Genomic DNA, 23,726 nt, shown 5'->3' with positions numbered 1-23,726 from the left:
TACAGATATATAGAGAGAGAGCACAAGCAGGGGAAGTGGCAGGCAGAGGGAGAGGAGAAGCAGGTTCCCCAGAGAGTAGGGACCCTGATGTGGGACTCGATCCTAGAACCCCGGGATCAGGACCCCAGCTGAAGGTAGTCACTTAACCAACTGAGCCACCCAGGCACCCCCATTTGTTTGTTTTCCAATCTTCCACTGATGGCAAGTTTATACCCAGACATGGTTATGTAGCTGCCAGTGTGACCTCACATATATCAGGATTCCCAACATGTTTAAGTAATTTTTTTATGACTATGATGCCTACCATTGTCCAATAATGCAATTGAGAGTACTATATCATACCTGTCTTTATAGGTTGATTCTAAAAATTGTTACTTTTTATTTCCAAAAACATTTTTTTAAGATTTTATTTATTTATTTGACAGACAGAGATCACAAGTAGGCAGAGAGGCAGGCAGAGAGAGAGGAGGAAGCAGGCTCCCTGCTGAGCAGAGAGCCTGATGCGGGGCTCGATCCCAGGACCCTGAGATCATGACCCCAGCCAAAGGCAGGGGCTTTAGCCCACTGAGCCACCCAGGCGCCCCTATTTACAAAAACATTTTAGTGCTATACATTATATTTGTGCTTGTTGTAAAGAGTATAAACAACACAGAAAGGTATAAAATGAGAAATAAAAGATCCACATGACCCCGTTTCCCAGAGAGAATAAAAATGTCACATCTAGTAAACTCAAAATGGATAAAAGACCTCAAAGTGAGGCAGGAATCTATCAAAATCCTAGAGGAGAACATAGATAGTAACCTCTTTGACATCGGCCACAGCAACTTCTTTCAAGACATGTCTCCAAAGGCAAGGGAAACAAAAGTGAAAATGAACTTTTGGGACATCATCAAGATCAGAAGCTTCCACACAGCAAAGGAAACAGTCAACAAAACAAAGAGGCAACCCACGGAATGGGAGAAGATAGTCACAAATGACACTACAGACAAAGGGCTGATATCCAAGATCTATAAAGAACTTCTCAAACTCAACACTTCATAAAACAGATAATGACATAGAAAATGGGCAGAAGACATGAACAGACACTTCTCCAAAGACAACATACAAATGGCTAACAGACACATGAAAAAATGTTCATTGTCATTAGCCGCCAGGGAGATTCAAATCAAAACCACATTGAGATACCACCTTATACTACTTAGAATGGCCAAAATTAACAAGACAGTAAACATGTGTTGGAGAGGATGTGGAGAAAGGGGAACCCTCTTACACTGTTGGTGCAAATGCAAGTTGGTGCAACCACTTTGGAAAACAGTGTGGAGTTTCCTTAAGAAATTAAAAATAGAGCTACCCTATGACCCTGCAATTGCACTAATGGGTGTTTATCCCAAAGATACAGATGTAGTGAAATGAAGGGCTGTCTGTATCCTAATGTTCATAGCAGCAATGGTCACAATCACCAAACTGTGGTAAGAGCCAAAATGCCCTTCAATGGACGAATGGATAAAGAAGATATGTTCCATATATACAATGGAATATTACTCAGCCATCAGAAAGTTGACTACCCAACTTTTGTATCAACATGGACAGAACTGGAGGAGATTATGCTGAGTGAAATAAGTCAAGCAGAGAAAGTCAGTTATCATATGGTTTCACAATTACTTGTGGAGAATAAGGAATAACATGGAGGACATTAGGAGAAGGAAAGGAAAAGTGAATTGGGGAAAATCAGAGGGGGAGATGAAGCATGAGAGACCATGAACTCTGAGAAACAAACTGAGGGTTTTGGAGGGGAGGGGTTGGGGGGGATTGGTGAACCTGGTGGTGGGTATTAAGGAGGGCACGTATCGCATGGAGCACTGGGTGTGGTGCATAAACAATGAATCTTGGAACATTGAAAAAATAAAATTAAAAAAAAATTTCACATCTAGGGTATTTCTAGATAAACAATTGGTATGTTTTTGTTTTTGGTGTTTCTTAGTCCTTGGGACTATTCCTCATTCAGCCAAGTAGGCATTTTACAAAACTTCCTTCAAAGAAAGGGTGACAGTAGAGACAATATCTTGGGAAACAAACAACAAGCTAGAGTTGGTTTTTATGGATTTCAAAAGGGTAGGCCCAGAGGGAAAGCAGGGTCTCGTGTCCTCGGAAACAGAAACAGCATAGGGGAATAACATGATGAAGAGGAACAAATCTTCTTAACTGGGGAAGCTGGGGAGGCTTCTTTGAGTTAAAATGATGAGAAGACAGTGAAGACATGACAAGAGGTTATGGTCCCTGGAGCCAAGACAAGCAGGCTGGTTAAGAAGAATCCTTAGATGGCAGCTGAGATGGCATCCAGGGACACCATTATCCACCACAGTGAGGGCTCCCCATCACCCAGGCTTCATTCAGCTGAATCCAATACAACTGTCAAATGTCAAAGAGTATGGAATTTTCCTTCCCATTGATGTCACACCACCTTCCAGGATCCAGCAAGAGAGGATCTCATCTGGGCCATGAGAGAGGCCCATCCCTGACCCTGTGGATGGCCAAAGGTATATGGGGGCCCCTGGATCAGAGGGTCTGTGATAGTGGTGTGACAATGAAAGTCCCAGGATCTGCGTGTAGGAGGTTACTGAATGGGGCCAGCTTGAGACTCACCCCTTTCTTTCATCCAGAGCCAGTAAAATGGAAAAACACATGCTCACACACACATCTCTCTCCTGCTCTTTTCTTTACTTTTTTACTTTTACTTCTTTACTTCCTTTACTTTGACATAAACTAGATCATATTTCATTGATTTTTTACTTGCTTCCCACCCCCCAAGTGATATGTCTTTGGCATCAGTGTGTAAATATCTACTAAATATTTTTAAGGCCACTGGAAATCCTAATTGTTTGACTTGTCTCCACGTGTTGGACCCTAGTTCTCCCACCCTCTACCCCCGTCCTTTTCCCTCTTTCCCTCTTTCTTTTGGATATTGCTAAATTGTCATGAGTACCCTTTCACATAACTTTTTGGCACTTTCTTTGAGCTAACTATTGGAGAAGATCATGGAGAGGACGTGACTGTTGGTTGACCTGAGAGCTGGACCCAGGCAATTACAGGCTCCTCACCACCTCTTCTGTTTTTAAAAGGTACATTCAGCCCACCTTTCCCATAGTGGGAGCCACTGTAGGGACATAGTCTTGGATGGTACACATGACTGAACCCCATTAAGGCCTCTATATAAACTTTTAAGATTCTGGCAGGCAGGTGCAGAGATCTCCTTGTCTTGTGTCCACCAGAGACAAGCCTCTTAGGTAAGTTCCTTTGCTTAGTGAACCTTCCCCCTAGCAATATGGAGTTCTTGGCCTCTTTTCTTTGGTCTCTCCTTGTCTTCCTTGTACGAGGGCCAGTTTGTGAACCAATACTAACCCTAGCATAGGGACGCCTGGGTGGCTTAGTTGGTTAAGTGTCTGCCTTCGGCTCAGATCATGATCCCAGGGTCTTGGGATCAAGTTCCGCATCAGGCTCCTTGCTCAGTGGGGAGCCTGATTCTCCCTCTGTCTGCTGCTCCCCCTGCTTGTGCTATCTCTCTCTGTCAAATAAATAAGTAAAATCTTAAAAGAAAAAAGAAAACCTTAACATAAATTCCTGCAAGTGGAATTACTATACCAAGAGGTATGTGCATTTTTTAAAAAAATTATTTATTAATTTCTGAAAGAGAAAGAGAACATGAGCAGGAGGAGGGGCAGAGGGAGAGGAAGAAGCAGGTTCCCTGCTGAGCAGGGAGCCTTACACAGGGTTGGATCCTAGGACCCTGGGATCATGATCTGATCTGAAGTCAGATGCTTAACGGACTGAACCACCCAGGTGCCCTGAGGTATGTGCATTTAAAAATATATATATATAAATATTGACAAGTTATAATCCAAAATGTTTGTATTCACTTGCATTCTTGAAAGTTATTTACCCACATGCTCCCAAACACTAGGTATTGTTATCTTCTTATATCTTTGCCAATCTGATACATGAAAAAAAATAATTTATTTTAAAATTTACCTTACTGTAATAATGACTGAGAATCCCTTTGCATTATGTTTGTACCTGCTTAGTACTACAATTAAAATATTCTGTTTTGTGATTAGGGACTATTTTCTATTCAGCAGAGTAAATATTTACTAAGCGTCCATTATGTGTCTAGTTGCTTAGACTGAACTAGACCAAAAACAACATAAACAACAACAGTGCTTGGCACTAGAGAATGTGGCAAAAAAGACAAACAATCAAAATGTTAATGATAAAAAATATTCCCATGGTATAAGTAGTTTTGAGTGATCCTGGCTCCTGAAGAATAGCGTGAATTAGCTACAAAATGTACCCATAGGTAATTGAATAAACTGAGGTGTTAGCCAGAGTTATTTCATATTTTCTGTTTGAAAACTGGATAATATCAGCCCCAAATAAAATTCGGTATTGGCCTAACTTATAACGATCTGTTCTCTCTGGAAGTACGGTCATTAGAAATCTGGCTCAGTGACTCCTTAGTGTCATTACTGGTTTGTGACAGAAAACCATGAGTGTGGCATTAAGGATGACACTTACTTTCTCATTTGCTACAGGACCAGGCAGCTATAGCAGGTGTTTGTTCTGGAGCTGAAGGGGAGCTATGCCGTAGCTCTCTTTATGGTGTAATTTTAGGTTGAAATCTGAGCTGTGTAGAGTCAATTTCTGCTCTGATTATCACAGAGCTATTAAACATACAGGTTTTGTAAAACCTTGATAACACTGAATTTATGCTAGGCTTTCACGTCTTGGTTCGTGGGCAAGCTGATGAGAGACAGCGGGAGAGAAAGCTACAAAATGCACCATGTTCCAAAATGCTTCCTAAAGTATGTTAAGGGGGAAGCTAAAAAAGGAAAGAAAAAGTGTTCTTTACTCAACCAAACTCTAGGATAGTTTTATTTTTTTTAAATTTTTTAAAAAAGATTTTATTTGTTTATTTGACAGATCACAAGTAGGCAGAGAGGCAGGCAGAGAGAGAGGGTGGAAGCAGGCTCCCTGCTGAGCAGAGAGTTCAATGTGGGGCTCCATCCCAGGACCCTGAGACCATGACCTGAGCTGAAGGCAGAGGCTTTAACCCACTGAGCCACCTGCACTCCTCTAGGATAGTTTAAAGAAAAGTGAAAGAAGTTTCTTTACTGCAAGATCTCAGAGTCTTTAGCATAACAATGTGACAGGAAGACAGTTTTCAGGGTTACCCCAACTCATTTGACTTGGGGTCCCTATTTCCTCTGTGAATTTCTGTGGCTTTCCAGCCACCCAACTACAATTTAGGATGGCTAAAAGCGAGAATCTGATTTGGGGGTATCAAAGAGCAGTACACTGGGGTGTACCCATTGCGCAGTGGAAGACACCCAATCATGACATTTCTGTCCCAATATGATCTTCTTATCATGGCTTCTGTGCCTTTGGGAATTGCTCTAATTCCTGTGGTTTTCTGAGCCTGGTTGTATGGACTGACTGCCCATTGATGACTGCCCATTGATTCTTAGAACTCCTGTTATCCTTCCACCAACTTCCTTTTTGCTTAGGTTGGTTGGCATAGTTTTTTGTCACTTTGCAACCAAAGGATCTACATTCTTTATTTTTCTTTCTTTAGCTTATCTCTCACAATATCATTATATTGAAACAGGGACAATGTCTATTTATTGACAACTGAAAGCCTTACACCAGTGACACCAGTGACACTGCTAAGAGTTCAAAATAAATTGGTGAACAAATGACTAGTATTTCAAAGAAAAGATTTGGGGAAGCATTATTTTAAGCTATTTTCTCCCTAAGGAAAAAGACCATATATAATGCTATCAGCAGAGCAATAGTCCTCAAATCTACTTGCTCTTCTAGTAACAGAGTCTACCAGAATACACATTTGTGTTGGGTTCTGATGGTTGTCTAACAAATTATGGAGTCCCTTATTTTAGAGAAATAAAAGTTTTTTTTTTAATTAAAAAAAATCTATACTTTAAACCAAACTTAAAGAGGCCCTTAGGGGAGGAAAATGCCCTTTCTGGACTAGATATTTTACTATACATTTAACATATATTTTCTTATTTGATTCCTCAATATCTATGTGTTATCCGACAACGTTTATTGAACCCCCCAAGATGTGACTGGCATTGTGCTAGCAGGTAGGACTACCTAGGATGAACAAGACAGACCCAGCCTGGACGGTAAGAGATGGTAAGTACGCCACACAGATGGTAAGTTGGTGGGGTACAGACCTTTTTTCCCCTTGTAAATACAGTTATATTATTTGTTCTTTCAACTTAACTATTTTTAGTAAGTACCTTTTGTTTATTCTAAACAAATAGATAACCCAATCAATATAGATGGGTTTAATATTTTAAATGCATTCACTTTAGTGACCAATATTTTATGAATCTTAAAGAAGTGTTTTTTTATTGACAGCAGTGATATAGTATTACGGGTTTAAGCATGCTTTCCCATTTGAGCTTCTGGTATAAAACACCCAATGAAAAATATCAAATTGCATAAGGAAAATTCTAGAGAATAATACTGCAACTAATGTTCTCAGTTAGCTGTCATTCTTCCAGGGCTGCTAGCTAACTAGGTCCCCAGCGTTCTAAAGTCCAAATATCAACACCATTGGAATGAAGGACTGGAATCCAGACAGTCAGGCCCCAAGGGGTGGGGGGAGCAAGCAGTCCCACAAAACCTGTGGGTCTGAAAGTGAAAAGAACTGAACCACTGACTTGAGACTAACAAAAATATTAAGGACATCTCAAAGTAGACCAAGGCACTGTTCCTAGCTCAAGTGTAGAAGAACAGAAACTTGAAAGAGACAGGACTTAAACATTCTGTGAAATTCCATCTTTGTAGTAGTTTAAAACTTGAACTTCTACAAAATACAATTTACCCCAATTTGGAATTTCATTCTTCTTTGACCTCACGTCTTAACTCTACATCGGACCAAGATTTCCAATGCAAAAGTGGAATATGGAATATTTTTACCTATTAAAATTATCCGCTTTGCTCCAGTGTGTGTTGTAAGCATGTTTTACACAGGAATGACATCAATGACCCCCAACTGGCACAAGAGTGGGTCCGGCCCTGAAATTCAACAGAGGTGTTCTGGGCTGTTTGTAGTATTAACGCTGAATTACCTGTAACCAATACCCCTCCTCATTACAGGTTCAGGGCTTCCGTCCAACCTCAAAGTTACCGTGAAATCACGCTCAGTACTACCATAAAGACGGAAAGGGACTGCTAGGAATGGGGGCAATGTGAACTTGACAAGTCAGTAGGGTTAGGGTCACGGAGGGAGAGGGACAGTGCTCGTGGTCACACCGTCTGTTCCCACAGGTTGCTCCCTAGCCCTGGGAAGAGAGCCTAGGAGCAGGCAAGTTGGATTCCTGGGTCTCGCCCTTCGCAGGCGGGGACGAAGCTCAGGAAGCACGCTGTGCTTAGGACCCAGCAGCCCCACAGCTACGGTGCCAAAGAGCCCGGGGCGGGGGGAGGGGGCTGCGCGGAGGAGGGGGACTTCCGGGGAGAGCGGGCGCGCGCGCTGGCTCGCCGTCGGGAGCGGGACGGAGAGGGTGGGAGGTGGAAAGCGCGGCGTGCGCGCCTCCCTGGTGGCTGGTGTAGGGGGAGGGAAGCGTGCGCGCGGGCTCGCCGACGGAGGGGCAGGGGGCGGGCGTGCGCGCAGGCTCGCCGGAGGCGGGAGGGGGCGGAGTCGCTTCACGGTCTGAGCCCGCCCCGGGGTCCGCCAAGGTGCGTCTCCTGGCAGCCGCGGCCGCCTGGGGCTGAGTGATTGAGGACGCGCCACCTGCTGTGCTGGCTGCTGCTTTTTATTTACTAGCAAACACTGTTTCCCCGCGGGAGAGTCGGGGAGCACGCAGGCACACACAGACGCACACGCTCACTGACAAATGCGCACAGATACACATGGACACACAGACACGCTAGCGATCTGGTCTTCATAACTGCATCCCCAAACCGACAGAGCGAAGCTACTGCGGTTTCTCTTAACCTCAGCATCGTGGGGAGAAGCAGAGCCGTTGTGCATCAGGGAGCGCCCGGTGCCTGCACTGCCGCCTGGGGTACATACATAACCCAGCGGACCGCTCACCCCATCGGGTAAGCCAGTCTCTCCTTGTAACCTCTTCGGGGTAGGTGCCTGCGGACCGGGGCGGGGGTGGGGGGGAGGCTGCTGGTGCGCCATTGGGGGCGAGACCCGAGTTGGAATTTCGGGGGTTTGTCGCCGGTGCAGCTCGACCAGCGTCGTCTAGCGGGAGCAATTACTACTCCCGTTACTTATTCTACCAACCTTGGAGTTGCTCCCCCGCCTTCTCCCCTTCCCCCAGCCCGGGATGTACTGTGCATCTTGGTTGCCAAGGAGACTTGCTTAAACATCGGCCCTGGAACATTTATTGAAATAACCACCTTTTAAAAATGAAGCTGTTATTTATTTTGATTTTTTTAAATAAAATACACAATGAGGGCCATGTGGTAATTTGGCAATCGTTAATACTTATTCTGGGCATGGTTTCATTCAACTTCGAGGAAAGCGGTAATGCACTAGATGGTATGCTTGAAAACGGATTCGTCAGATGAATTTTTCAACGGATTGTGTCTTGAATCATAAATTACTCCCATTTTGGTGATCTTATAAAGAAAAATGTGCCCAACGAAAATCCCTTTCCCCCTCTATGTCTACATTATATCTTGCAATTCACTCAAGCATGATGATTTTAACGTTAAAAGTGAAAGGGGAATTAATTGTGGTTCCCCACAGAAGGATGATCCGTTGTAAATTGACCGGATCAGGAGTACATCAGTGAATTCCTAATGTAAGGAGATAGCGCTCATGACAAAAATCTTTGCTAACATTTCTATGTCCACTGCATCATTTAACTGCAGTTTTCTTCCCCTCTGCCCATTTCTAAGAAGATTGTTGTTGTTTTTTTTTTTCAGGTCCCTTACTATTTTGTTTTTTCCCATATACATTTATATGTTGATAGATACAGATGTAGAATTTGTGCCAGGGCTTATTATTCCAGATTCTAAGGTTTTGGAGCTTATATTGACATGTTGAGAGGAAGGAGGCACAGATAAAGCTTTATAGGTCCTTTTGGGTTTTTGTTTGTTTGGTTTTTTGGATTGGATCCTTTACTGGATCACTGGGTGAGGCCCAAGGAGGAGGTCATTATCCATTATCTCATAGGTACCTCTAATGACTGGGCTGCCATTTTTCTTTGAGGCCTTAGGTGCCTGGTGGGTGAATTTAAAACAGCTCTTGAAGGGATCAGCAATCCAATAATTACACTTTGCCCTAATTGCAGACCTTCATTGGGAACAGGAATGACCTAGTAAAGATCCACTGACATTCAACAGTTCATTTTGTTTTCCTTTGATATTTGTTCATCTTTTTACCTCTCATTAAATGAGGCAAGGAAATATTCAAAAAATTTTTTCATTTAGATTTTAAACTCTGCCATACAGAGTGTAGTACTATGAAGAGCAAGGAAACTAGTTGTAACTGAGGCAGGTAGGGGGCATTTATGCAACTGATGAATAAAGATGACAAATATTTTGTATTATAATTTACAGAGTACTTTTCCTATGCTTCCTTTTTTATTCCCAGAACAACTTGTGAGGTCAAGGAATTACCTTCAGTTTAAAGCTGAGGGACCCAAGACTCAGAGCTTGTGGAAGGTCACAGAGCTAGTGGATGGGGAAACCCTTTTTGGATTGAAGTTCTTTGCCTTTAAAAAATTCCTATGTCTGTCTGTCCAATGCATAGGTAAGATAAAGGAGTGCAGCAGGCCCAGTGGAGGCCATGTCGGAGAGAAGCTGTGGACTGTGGCCTTTGGAACATACAAACCCACTATAAAAAGGGCAGTTCCAACTCCACTGTAGCTGGTTATTGTCATCCCGGCTCTAAAGCATTCCAGTTATTCAAGGGAAACAGAAGCTTACATATTTTTTATGTGAAGTGCCCTTAATTTTATAAACTATAAGGACCACATTAAAAGTGTATTTGGGCCACATAAGGCCTGTGGCCTGCCAGTTGCAGTCTATAGTTACTGCGTTCTCTTTCAGTTCTTAACTACTTTTCTCTTATATCCATCAAGTACATCTATCATTATATGAGTGATTAGGAGTTCCCTGGTTTTGATATTAAAATCTAAAAAATGTGCCATATCCCTTCTTCAATAGACACGTCCAAGTTTGTTTTTTAGGGTTCCTAGGCCTCTCTCTTATACCTCAGATAAAATAAAGGACCACGAAGTATTCCAAAAGAGGAATTTTTTAGTCTAGTGAAACAAAAGCCTTTATAACTTAAAAGTTATTGTGTTCCTGACTTAATTTTTTTTTCTGGGCATATACTATAAGTGATATAAAAAATAGATTGTGTACGTGACATTATAGGAAGAGATAGAATAAAAAGTCAAAAAAAGGAACGTCCTTTCAGTGAAAACTTCTCATTAAGGTTTTAGGTAATTAACTAAAACCCACCATAGAACACAGCAATATTCCAAAGGAACAAAACCATGAAGGGGAATGCCAAAGGATATTGATTTCTAGGACCCCAACCTAGAAAATGCTGTTTCCTCCTTCAATAACAGCATCTTGTAATGAAGCATACACCTTGTAACAAGCTGCCACTTGCTCATGTTTCTACTAACACTACAGAGATGTCAGTGGGCTTCACTGAGAAAGACCTGGTGGGGTCAGAAAGGAATTATTTTATTTAGGTCATTTCTTTTGTGGATCCAAAAAGGTGTAGTTTAAAAACAAAAGAAGTCAAGATTTGCACAGTGGCTTCTAATAGTTCTCTTATTTTAAAATCCCCCTCTAGAAGATGCTTTAATAGTAAGAAATGCATTTCAGTTTTCAGTTCATGGAAGTATGTTGCATCTCTAGGAAAGCGCTCTGCAGATGTTAGTTAATGTGACAAAGTCCTGGCTTTTGCTATAGAGATAAGAGCTCTGCCCTCAAGGAGTCAGAGCAAACACACATACTTCTGGCAGCTTCCATGTTTCCAGCCCCTTCTATGCTTTCCCTATATGGAAAACTACTTTCTATATTGTCTTCCTAATGTCCCTATAGAGCAGGTAGGAATCTTATTTCCGTTGTATAGATAGAGAATCTGAGACTATGTGATGTTAAACCGGACCCACGAAAGACAACTTCAGACCTCAGCAGCTCTCCCTACTGCCCACCTCTCCTTCTCTGCCGATTACCTAGTGGACATTATAGACAAGTACATAATTGTGATTTTGAGGCAGTTGTGTGTTTAATGCTGTAATAGAGACACCAGATGCCATAGAAACACCATTACAGGAAAAAACTAAAAAATGTGCTGATTATGGAGATCAGATTATTCCTGTGTAGGAGAAGGATTAGTGCTGGACCCTGCTAGCTAGGTTTGATTCTAGTCAATGAAGATACCTTCAGCTATGGGAAGAGAGTAGGCTCTTGAGACGGTCAGCTGGAAATGTGAATTGAAAGGATCATGCTTGTGATGTCTGATATGGATGAGCTCATCCTTGTTACTGAAGGGGTGACGCAAGCTGTGATCAGAAACATGGTCTCCAAGGTGGAGTGCATCAAGAACACGGAAGTAGGGGTGCGTGGCAGGGAGTAGAGCAGGACGTGGTGGTGAAGGAGACTCAGAGGGGAGTTGCAGACATAAAGGAGAATCTGAAGATAGGACTGATTCTTCTGAAAGACTGACATAAGATCAAAGGACGAACAAAGTATTAGGTTCTCTATACACAGTCTGGTATACAGCAAATACTCATTAACTATTATGATATGTCTGTATTCTTAGCATCCAACATCTGGCACATAATTTCCTCTCATAATACCATTTTTCTGTGGAAAGAAAGTATACATGGATATTTTACATTAATTCACTTGGAATGGACAAATTTCTGAATTTTCAAGAATGGGCAGGAGATTGTGTAAATTAGATGAGAAGAATGTATTACTGTTGCCCTTTCCTAGGCCGTAGACCTAGAGGTCAAGGAGGCTCTAGCAGATGCGGATTTTGATGTTGGATACACCTTTGATGAAATCTCATGTGTGGGGCAAGTGAGGAGAAATGTAAGCTGCTTTTTAGCTATTTGAAAATATATACTCAAACTCAGAGTGACCAATAAACATACTCCGCTCTTGATCTTGTTTGGGTCAGTATTTTTGTTATCTGAATGGAGATATGAAAAAAATGTGACAACCAAGCAGCAGTCAGATTTGTTTTTTTTTAAGAGTGTATTTACTTGACAGAGAGAGCAAGAGAGCATAAGCAAGGAGCAGAGGGAGAGAGATATGCAGACTCCCCTATGAGCAGGGAGCCCGATGTGATGTGAGGCTCAATCCCAGGACGCCGGATCATGACCTAAGGCAGACACTTAACCGACTAAGCCCCCCAGGTGCCTCCCAGGTACCCCCATACTAGACCTGTAGCGAGTTGGTGGGAGAGCTACCTGTTAGAATGGTGGGCACAAGGTAACGGGATGAAATGAGTTAGATACATGTCATAGCTAGCTGGAGTCTAGCACCGAAGATGTTTGGCATGAGAGGAGTTTGCTTTAAAGTTGGGGAGATTTTAACTCTCATCAAGTGCGATGTGTGCCAGTATGATGATTTACTTTTCACGGATATATGTGGCAAATAATGGAAAATATTCTGAACAAATGATGTGAGGAGTCTGTTTTTCTTACCTGGCTTTTTGGTGACAGTGACAATAGACCAGCAGAGATAGTCTCTGTGCTAGGTAGTTAATACCTCATTCCCCTTTCCTTGTCCTAATATACCGGTACACATTATTTCAGAATTTCTTTCAGCATGGAGAGTAAAACTTGAGAATTTATCCAAGAACATCTTACTTTTCTTCTTATTGGGACTTAATACATGGGATTTATTTTGTTCACCTTTCCTGGTCCTGTTGTATTTAAGCGGGATGTTTATCCCCATTCCCTTCTCGCTGAAATCTTTCCTAAGTTGAGGAAGCACTGAACTTAACTTCATATTTTTTTTGTTCTTGCCTTGTTTCATATGCACACTACCATATATTAATGCTTTGCATTTAATTCGATTTAGACATACGGCATTGTAAATTTTGGATTTAAAAAGAACTGTATATAAAAATGGTTTTGTACACTTGACTTGGAGTCAGATTAGTTCTGCATTCAGCGAAAACACAGAAAGCTGTAAATTTGTCTAAATTAGTTCTGCAAGGTTGAAATTACCGACCTGATAAGATGATTTTTAAATGAAGAAGGAAAATCTTTGGCGGTTTGCATAGACTCTTGACTTTCTCCTACATGTTTATTTGAGGCATAATATATTCCTTATTTCTTGCCAGATGAACCAGTTCCAGCTACTTAGAAACAGGGCTCCCCCGCCCCCCACGACCGGTTTGGCATACAGGATATTGATCGAATAAGTAGTCCCATTCTGGCTGATTGCTTCAGTGGGAACATGTTCAATGCTAATGGGACAGAAGCCAAGAGCAGTGGAGGAGGCATTTTGCAATTTTTTTATGACATAAGTTCTGGTACCTCATTTTAAATCATTACTTAGAAGCCTTATTATTTATGAGTTTTAGTTCTCCGATTGTATGTGCAAGGTAACATGGCACAGCCCATAGAACATGAGCCTTGGGGCCTGGATTTGACACTAAATCTGACCCTTCCAGGCTCTGTTATCTATAGTCTGGCTGCACATCACCTGTGGGTCCCGTTTTCCTCATCTCTAAAATGGGAATTCTATTACCTAGATTATAGGGCTATCCTGAGATTAAATAAATAATGCCTAAGGAACTTGTAGCACAATGCCTGTGGCATAATGAGAGTTGAAGTTAATTCTTTCCCTTTGCCTCTCCTTACCGCCCTACCCTTGCCTTCCTCAGCATGAGGGTAGGATACACTTAAACTTTGTTACCATATAAAATGTCTTAATCTGGTCTGCCAGCCTTATGGAGGAGCTAGCCTCTTAGTATAATGGAGTTTTGAGTGAGTGGTGGGCTGCTTGGCTGGGCCCTCAGGGATGTGCATCTTGGTGTCTTTCCTCCCTAGCAGGCTACCTCCCCCTCTTTTCTATGGGCCCTTGAGGCCCAGCCTGGCTATAGGAAAAAGGGGGGAGGGTCCATTTCCTCCTGCCTAGGCAGCTCAGGAGGGCTCTGGAGGGCTCTCCTCAGGGGTGCCCGTCTGTAAAAAGCTTAGAGACACCCCTTGTGTCCCCTGTGGAATTAATAATAGCAGTACCCAGTACCTGGTCAGTACAGACCTCCTAGCTTTTCTGTGAGGTCACTCTCTAGTTGCCTACATTTTTCTGGACAACTAGGGGTTTCCCTTCATGCAGAATTATGTAAATTTTATGAAAAGGTCAAGAACTCACCAGGCTCAAAGAACAAACTCCTCAAATTCACTTTCAAGTCAGATAGGATTAAAGGCATCCCGAAGAGAATACTTTCCAGTTAAGTCTGTTTTTTTTCTCTTTGTTCTCTGTACCACCCCCTGCCCTTCCCCCACCTCCACCAAGCAACAACTCATCCTCATAAGTGGTAGAGTCATTTTTCTACTTTTTTGTTATCATCTAGTTCTCTGACTACCTAGGAGTCCAGATGAGGTCAGTGTGTCTTCACTTTTTTCAAGTTCACCCTCCTGTAGCTCGTGGACTTGGGGTAATCCAGGCAGTGGTGGGAGCTGTGAGCAGTCCACTGCACAGGTGACTTTTGTAGTAGGGATGACAAAAAAAAAAAAAAAATGTAATTAAAGCAAGGTAACACGGACGTAAATTTTAGGAGTCCATATACCAAGCCAAATATTGTTTTTAAATCGTATAATCAATCACGAAGCAACTCTTTCCAGAAAAGACTATTTTTTGTGCCCCACGTGCTCTGGTGCATGTGTTGTGTTTCTTTAAATGTGTTGCAATTGAATAATTCAGATGTATTTTTAGTAGTTGGTGAGTAATATTAGTTCCTATACTTAAATTTGAAAAAAAAGAAAAAGGCTCAGGGAATTGTTAATGCTAAATTTGTGATCGTTTGTCAAAGGTAGAATATTCTTTCCCTGTTTCTTTTATCTCTATGCATCCAGAAGAGAGAACATATGAAAAATAAATTCAAAAAAGGTTTGATGTGTAGTGGGGTATTAATTACAGGGAAGTGTGGATTCTACCATGAGAGATACAGTAGCCAAGGTGGCACCAGTGGCAGCAAAGTTACAAAATCATATTACGAAGAAAAAAAAATGTCAACTTCAAACATGAAGATATTCTCAACCACTCCCCGAGTGATAGCTGTGGTTATGATTTTGGAAATTTAGGTTCAGCATTGAGGTAGATATCTGAATGAAAGAGATTTATTATGGTAGAGTCTCTTTGTGACTTGCTTCCTCATCTACTCTGTTTGACATTCCCTGAAAGGAGACATTTTTTAAGCTGTCACTGTGATAGGCAGCTGTGGGGATAGAATCCAGTAACCCTCCCGCTTCACAGATTCACTCGTCTTTCCCAGACTGATGTCCAGGAGCTGATATGGTTGATTGGTTTTCTGAGCATTTAAAGCCTAGGGAAATATGGAACAAAAGTTTTGGTTCTTTCTTCTGTGAAAACATTAATTACCTACAATCTGATTTAATTTGGGACCAGCTTATCTTCTTTAGCTTTGGGTCAAAGCTATTTATCATTTCTTGAAGGTATTTAATATCATCTATAGATAGGGCTTCCTAATTGATCAAATGTCATTTGAGAAACCCATGCACAGCCCTTAGGCCTTTCTACACAGCATTTAATTAGGTTTTCTTACTGAAATCCTAATTTGTGAATCTTAAGTATCATCTGTAGGGTTTTATGACAAATTTCCCTTCCCTGACCTTGTAATCTTTTACAAAGTTGTCCATTTTTGATTTCTGTGTTTCGTGGTGTTCTCTCAGTGTTGCTCACCAGAAGTCCACAGTTAATTTATTATTGTCACATTGTATTGCTTAAAGACAGAATGTTAATATATATGATGGATGTAACTGTCACCAGGTTTGCAGACTGGGTGAAAAGTCTTTGGCCAGCACATTCTCTCCTGGGGCTAACGGTTTGTTGAGCCTAGCGCTGGGACAGGAAGCGTTAGTTACTTGGTTTAACTGTGTGGTACCAACAGCCCTACCTATTGTCTGTGAAACTGAGAATATGCTTTACCTCTGGGTAAAGGACCTAACGGGGCATAAAGTTCCCAGACCCTCTAACTAGGTGCCTTCATTACTGAATTTTTCTTTTTTGGTCACTGTATTATTAGAGTTCTTCTGCTTCCTCTATATTGACCTCTTTTTTGAAAAACCGTATCTGGTAATGGCTTCAGAATTTTATTGCCATCATTCTTTGTTCATGTGTAAGCTTTTGCTGTCCCTCAGCCAGCAGTTACGGGTAGATTGTTGCCTTTTTGACTAAAAGAAGAAGAGAGGTGAGAGCATCTCGTGTGTCACAGTATCGCGTGAGACCACCTCATGGGTCAGACACGCTGTTAACCCAGGTGTTTGGGAAGCTCGGGCTCATTGACTCCAGAGCTTTTCTTAGGATCAGGTGCCTCTCCTTACCTAGAGCCTCACAGTTGGCCTCAGGGATGGGTATGTATTGAGAATTTCAGGAGAGGGTCACCCACTGGTATCTCCACCAGGAAAGAGGATCGTCTCATAAGCCAGCCGCATTTCCCTCCCTGGCCAGCTTCCAGGCTTCCTGATGGCAGTGCCAGAGTTGATAAGGCCTTTTCAAGGTTGTTCTCACAGAGCAGAACTGAAATCCCTCACTGGTAGTATTTCTGTGGAGTAAGGTGGTGCTTGGGGTGGGCACAATGACGTAAACTGCGAGGGCAAGGGCACCCAGAGTCAGACTTCTTGAGTTTCTGCCTGGGGAGGCTTGGTTTCAGAAGAAGTCTGTGTCTCTTTCTGTATAAACTGGGGATAACATTAAGAATCATGATGACAAAAGAAGATATATAAAAGATGCTCTGTTTATGTTAAAAACGCTCTGTTAGTGCTTTTGAGTGCCCTGTTCCGGAACATTGCTTTACAAAATCCTGCATTCTGGGATCTTGCTTTAGAACGCTATATATTATCACTGTTCTACAAATAAGTCTAGCCCAGAGGTTTGCAACCTGGCCAAATTTCAGACTGACCTGGAATTGTTTTAAAAATGTAGATTCCCGAGCCTCTGTGTTTATTGTGTTTGAATCTACATTGGTGCTGAGCTGCTGAATATTCAACTTTGCCTGATTCTCAGGATAGGTCTAATTTGGGAGCTGCATGTCTGTAGCACAGTGACCTGCTTACTTTGTGTTTCTTATCCTTACCTCCCTGGAATCAGCCAGGCCATCTGGATCTGGGCCTCAGCTTTCTTGTCATTCACATGCAACAAAAAAATGGCAAGTCCGATCCGTTCTGAGGTCTCACAGCTCTCTGCATATGCAGTGCACATTTAAACTTATCAGGAGATTCTTGACTAATCAGTTTCCCGTTTTGATAGAAGTCATGATGTGTGAAAACATCTTCCCTGCTAAAAGGGAGAAGTTATGACTTTCCACTTAGATTTGTGCACAGCTAATCAGGAGGATGGCTGTGGAGAGCATCTTTATAAATGTCCTCGTTATAATGTCCTACACCTAAGTTGTTTGATTGATTTTAAGAATGTACATTCCTGCATAAGATAAAATCAGATGCTTTTAGTTTATACCTCTTTAGATTTAGACCGTTGGTGGTGATTCCATGGAGTTCTATGAGCCAAATGGCGAATGAGGTTTCTGCCGTGCATGAAATTTTATGAGTCATTGATCTCACAGGTCAGTAGTGAACTGCGGCCGCATAGTCAAAGATCTTTACGGCAGGATTTCGGGAGAAAAGAAGTTGCAGCTTTGAAATGTCATTGCACTTTATTTTTGGGAGGGGTCAGAAAGTGTGTGCAGGTTTTTAATAGGCTTTGGAGGGTAATATTCCGTTCTTAAGAGACTGGTGAAAGAGTGTGTGTGTGTGTTTGTGTGCATCTTTTATGTCTGAGGGGAATTTTGTGACCTTCTTAATGATCTTCTACTTAAAACATCAAAACATTTGAATTAGCAGGCATTTTGGAAAGATATGCAAACCATTAAGCATCCATATATAGATAAGGAGATAAAGAAACCTTGCCATTAGACGGCTTGTGAAATTATAAATGAATTTTAGGCAGCTATGCAAATGATCAGACTTATGCATGGTGAGAATGTTGCCTAATTATAACGTTAAGTCATTTTCAGGTGTGTGTGTATGAGTGAAGGGCGATACCATGTATTTATTTGTCCCGGGTAATGTAATCATCCTCATGATTTTGTGGTGGTTTCTCTGACACTGAGTTAGGGACAAACCAACTTAATCCCTATTGCAGGAAGGTTTTTGTTTTGTTTGCAGGAGAGTTTTTATATTTAGGCATATTTTTGAGTTTAAGAAAAAGGTCTTTTGGGGGCGCCTGGGTGGCTCAGTGGTTAAGCCGCTGCCTTCGGCTCAGGTCATGATCTCAGGGTCCTGGGATCTAGCCCCGCATCGGGCTCTCTGCTCAGCAGGGAGCCTGCTTCCTTCCCCTTTCTCTGCCTGCCTCTCTGCCTACTTGTGATCTCTCTCTCTGTCAAATAAATAAATAAATCTTTAAAAAAAAAAAAAAAAGAAAAAAAAAAAAAAGAAAAAGGTCTTTTGACCTTAAGAATGACTATTTCAGAACTGGAATTGTTGTACTGGGTTACTTTTTCCTCCATAGAAAATCAGGTAGAGGGGTGTCTGGGTGGTCTTATTGATTAAGCATCTGTCTTTGGCTCAGGTCATCATTCCAGGGTCCTAAGATCGAGTCCCACATGGGGCTCCTAGCTCAGCAGGGAGTCTGCTTCTCCCTCTCCCTTTGCCTGCCTTTCCTCCTGCTTATGCTCTCTTTCTCTCTCCCTCTGTCAGGTGAATAAATAAAATCTTAAAAAAAAAATCAGGGGTGTCTGGGTGGCTCAGTGGGTTAAAGCCTCTGCCTTCTGCTCAGGTCATGATCTCAGAGTCCTGGGATGGAGCCCTGGCATCAGGCTCTCTGCTCAGCCGGGAGCCTTCTTCCTCCTCTCTCTCTCTGCCTGCCTCTCTGCCTACTTGTGATCTCTGTCTGTCAAATAAATAAATAAGATCTTTAAAAAAAATCAGGTAAAATGCTGTGTTTAGAACTTTACCAAAAAAAGAAGGTGTACTTTTCTGCCTTTTATGTCAAGGACTGGAGGGAGAGAGAGAGAGAGAGAATGACAGGGAGTGAAAGAGAGAGGAGAGGGGTGAATAACTGTAAAATTGCATCTACTGTCTGTTAGTTTTGAGGCTGCAGCCTCATTAGGTGGTTAGCACTTGGCCCTCCTGCCAAAATCATCTTTTTGGCCATCTGTGCCAAATTATAGGAAGTAATGGCCCTGGGCACAGCTGCTGAGTCTAATTTGTATTTCTAACTCACGTATTAATGATAATGATCGCATAGAGAAGTCTGGTGGCCAAATGTGCAGAATGAATGCAGAGAACCAAACACATACACATAAATTTAGAAGTGGAAGAAGGAAAAATCTGCATTTCACATCATAAAACGAGAGTTGGCATTATTTAAATCTTTATTTGGGAATTCAACCTTTCCTACCTTCATATCTTTTTTTATTTTTTTTTTATTTTTTTTTTATTTATTTGACAGAGAGAAATCACAACTAGGCAGAGAGGCAGGCAGAGAGAGAGGAGAAAGCAGGCTCCCCGCGGAGCAGAGAGCCCGATGCGGGGCTTGATCCCAGAACCCTGGGATCATGACCTGAGCCGAAGGCAGAGGTTTTAACCCACTGAGCCACCCAGGTGCCCCCATATCTTTTTTTTTTTTTAAAGATTTTTATTATTTATTCACCAGAGAGATAGAGATCACAAGTAGGCAGAGCGGCAGGCAGAGGGAGAGGGAGAGGGAGAAGCAGGCTCTCTGAGCAGAGAGCCTGATGTGGGGCTAGATCCAATGACCCTGGGATCATGACCTGAGCCTAAGGCAGCTGCTTAACCGACTGAGCCACCCAGGCGCCCCCTACCTTCATATCTTTACAGTAGCTTTCTCCTAAGGAGAAACTAGTCACAGGAAGGCTCGACCTTGAATTTTGGCACTCCTTTGCAATTCTTCATGAATGTTGCTCTAACACTGATATTTTTATAGGAGGTGGATTTCGTTCATATATCCCAACATCCATTGATGGGGCCTTTTTCTGGCTCAACTGGTACCTTTACGAAGACTCACTCAGGGATGAGTTACTGCCATTCGGTGTCACTGTATTTTTATTGGTTAGCTTAGACCAGCAGCAGAACCTTTCCAAGCAAGGTTAAGTCTAATGTCATTAAAAAATAATTGCATGGAGCACTGGGTGTGGTGCATAAACAGTGAATCTTGGAACACTGAAAAAATTAAATTTTTAAAAAATAGAAAAAGAAATATAATTAAGAAGTTATAAGAGAATAAGCTATTCAGCAGTCCTCAGGATACAAGGAAGACCAAGAATCAGGATTTTATTTTATTTTTATTTTTATTTTTTTTAAATTTTTTAAAAAGATTTTATTTATTTATTTGACAGAGATCACAGGTAGGGAGAGAGGCAGGCAGAGAGTGAGGAAGGGAAGCAGGCTCCCTGCTGAGCAGAGAGCCCAATACGGAGCTCGATCCCATGACCTGAGATCATGACCTGAACTGAAGGCAGTCTTTAACCCACTGAGCCACTCAGGCGCCCCTATTTTTATTTTTTTTTTAAAGATTTTATTTATTTATTTGTCAGAGAGAGAGAGCACAAGCAGAGGGAACAGCAGGCAGAGGGAGAGGCAGGTTCCCTGCCAAGCAAAGACCCTGATGTGGTATTCAATCCCAGGACCCTGGGATCATGACCTGAGCTGAAGGCAGAGGCTTAACTCACTGAGCCACCTGGGATTCCCAAGAATCAGGATTTTAAATAAACATTTCTACAATTTGTGTGACCAATCCATGTCTCTAGAGTACTCCAACTAATGAATGTGTTGGAAGGTAACTCACCCTACAGCAATGTTGATCTTGAAAAGAAAGTTACCAAAATTATGGGAAGTGATTTTTGGCATCTATAATATAGCAGAGTAACAAAATTCCTGATACATGCTTTTTTAAGTTTGTAATTTTTTAAGATTGATTGATTGATTTTAGGGAGAGGGAGAGAGTGTGAGAGCATGTATGTACATGCACGAGTGGGATTGGTGGGGGCAGGGAGAGAGGGAGAGACTCTCAAGCCGACTCCTCCCTCAGCATGGAGCCCCACTCGGGGCTCAGTCCCATGACCCTGAGATCATGACCTGAGCTGAAATCAAGAGTTGGCCAACTAACTGCCTGGGCTGCTCAATTGCCCCTCAATACATGCTTATAAATATTTTCCCTCCAAACCTGCCTCGCCCAGAGCCTCTGCATCTTTTGTTGCTCAAGCCCCAAACCTTGCAGTCTGCCAGTTTCTCACCATGTCCCCCACGGCCCTGCTACCACCATCATCCCACGCAGCATCGCTTCTTTGGTTTCCTAACTGCAGCGGGGGCCCAGTGGGTGTTCTTCTTCTCGAGCAGAATCTCCTCACTACAGCGGCCAGAGTGGTCCTTTCAACACTTCAGTTAGGGGGTGTTACTCTTTTTTGCTCAGAACTGTAACAGCTTCCATCCCAAGAACCAAGCCCCTGTGCACCATCCCTTATCCCCTGTCCTTACCTTCTACTCTCTCCTTGTCTGCTCCTGCCCTGGTCTCACTAGCCTCCTTTTCTGCTTTAGGACCCGTGCACATAGTTTGTGGTTTCCTGTGGCTGGGGTGTGCCTCGTCCTGGCTACCCCCAGGCTTACTCCCTCACCTTGACTGGCTCTGGGGCTGGAATTGGGACTGTGTTTAGGAGCCTCATCATTGGTAATGCCAGGAAGCCCTCTCTGAAGCAACAGCTCTTCTCCTACGCCATTCTGGGCTTTGCCCTCTCGAAGGCCATGGGGCTCTTTTTGATGGTGGCCTTTCTCATCCTCTTCGCCATGTGAAGAATCCATCTCCACCTCCCATAGGTCTTTCTCCCGTGTCCTGTCTGCCCTGTATATTCCTTTTCCTATACCTCCCCAGGCAGCCTGGGGAAAGTGGTTGGCTCAGGGTTTGACAGAGGGAAGACAAATAAATACTGTATTAATAAGAAAAAAACTTGGCTCCTGGGGTGACCGGCTGGCGTAGCGGGTTAAGCATTGGACTTTGGGTGTCGGCTCTGGTGATGATCTCAGTGGGGAGTCTGCTTAAGATTTTCTGGCTCTCTCCCTCTGCCCTTCCCCCCTCTTCCTGTGCTTGCTCTCACACTCTCTTTAAGATAAATTAAAAAAAAAAAACCAAAAAAAACCGAAAAAACCAACAACAACCCAATACTTAGCTTCCATTATCTCACTCTTCTTTCTAAAAGACCTGTGGCTTAGTCAGTCTCAAAATGCACTTCCCCACCTGCCTTCTAATTGTTATGGGTGTGAACCATCTCCCTTTTCCAGGGTTTGTATATAAACACGCTCTTAGGAAATACTGATTTCTTTTCAGCCTCCAGTGTTTTGTATGCCCCATTCCTAAGCCTCTTTGTCAAGTAATGCACACTTTATTTAAAAACATATAAAAAACCCACGAAGCCTGTGGACTTGACTGTTTAAAGGAGTCTAGTGATTTTATCTCTGTTTTAGGTCCCAGGTTGGATAGTCTTAAAACAACACACTCTCACATTTGCTTTATACCAACTTTTTTGTTTGTTTGTTTGTTTTGTTTTTAAGTCAAGTGTTTCTTTGGCTACCAGTGTTGAGAAGGAAAGTTCTAGGATTAGTTCCATAATAGAAACAAAACAGCACAGGTCTGGCCAGGGCCCTCCAGCGTCAGGACCAGACCCTGCTCTCATTGGTACACTGTCCTCTGCCAGAGGGTCCTGGAGCAGGACAGGGTTCCACCATGGAGAACTTTTCTTCTGGGATCCAGCCTTGCCACATGCTTCTCATGTGCTACGGATGCCACATCCAACTTACGCCATGCCGTTGTTACTCCTTTTTGGCTGTTCTTGATGACTACTGATGTTAAAACTGCTTGTGGACTGCATTGTTCACCAGGCACACACCTCCCCGCAGCTGCTAGACTTTGGCTGTTTCCAGCTGCCTTTCTTTGTTTGGGTAGCGGCATCAGTGGGTGGTGGAATGATGAAGGCAGCCAGCCTCAAGGTTGAATCCTGGTTCTTTCATTTACTGGTTATTTGGCCTTGGGAAAGTTATTTATCTCTTTGAACTGAGTATTCTCATTTGTACTGTGGGGACAGTTATATCTACTTTGCAGTATAAATGTAGATCTAGTATAATCATATATATGTTTCCTTGTCTGGCACAAAGTAGGCACTCAGTAAACTTTTATTATCTACTCTTTTTTCTTTTTTTTAATTAACAGGTAACGTATTATTTGTTTCAGGGGTACAGGTCTGTGATTCATCAGTCTTACACAATTCACAGCACTCACCATAGCACATGTCCATCACCCAGCCACTCCATCCCCCCCACCTCCCTCCCCTCCAGCAATTCTCAGTGTTTGTTTACTGAGATTAAGAGTCTCTTATGGTTGGTTTCTTTTCTCCCTGATCCCATCTTGTTTCATTTTTCCCTTCCTCCATAACTCCCCCCCCCAAATTCCTCCTGTCT

General features: G+C 42.5%; 1 protein-coding gene across 4 annotated transcripts in view; it reads left to right on the top strand.

The window, feature by feature from the left end:
* The first annotated feature begins 1,391 nt into the window (after positions 1–1,391).
* Positions 1,392–23,726, top strand: part of KLHL32 (kelch like family member 32) — a 261,906-nt gene continuing 239,571 nt past the window's right edge. For 3 of the 4 annotated variants that reach the window (XR_006818394.1, XM_046006177.1, XM_046006174.1), the window contains exon 1: positions 7,778–8,124. The gene's annotated coding sequence lies outside the window, so the exon portion shown is untranslated. Of the gene's footprint in view, positions 1,402–7,777; positions 8,125–23,726 lie in introns of those variants that run through there. The other variant, XM_046006175.1, reaches the window with a different exon arrangement.

The sequence above is a fragment of the Meles meles genome, chromosome 5, assembly GCF_922984935.1.
Source record: "Meles meles chromosome 5, mMelMel3.1 paternal haplotype, whole genome shotgun sequence".
NCBI lineage: Eukaryota > Metazoa > Chordata > Mammalia > Carnivora > Mustelidae > Meles > Meles meles.
The sequence above is the reverse complement of the archived record's forward strand: the minus strand, read 5'-3'. Positions and strand labels throughout refer to the sequence as shown.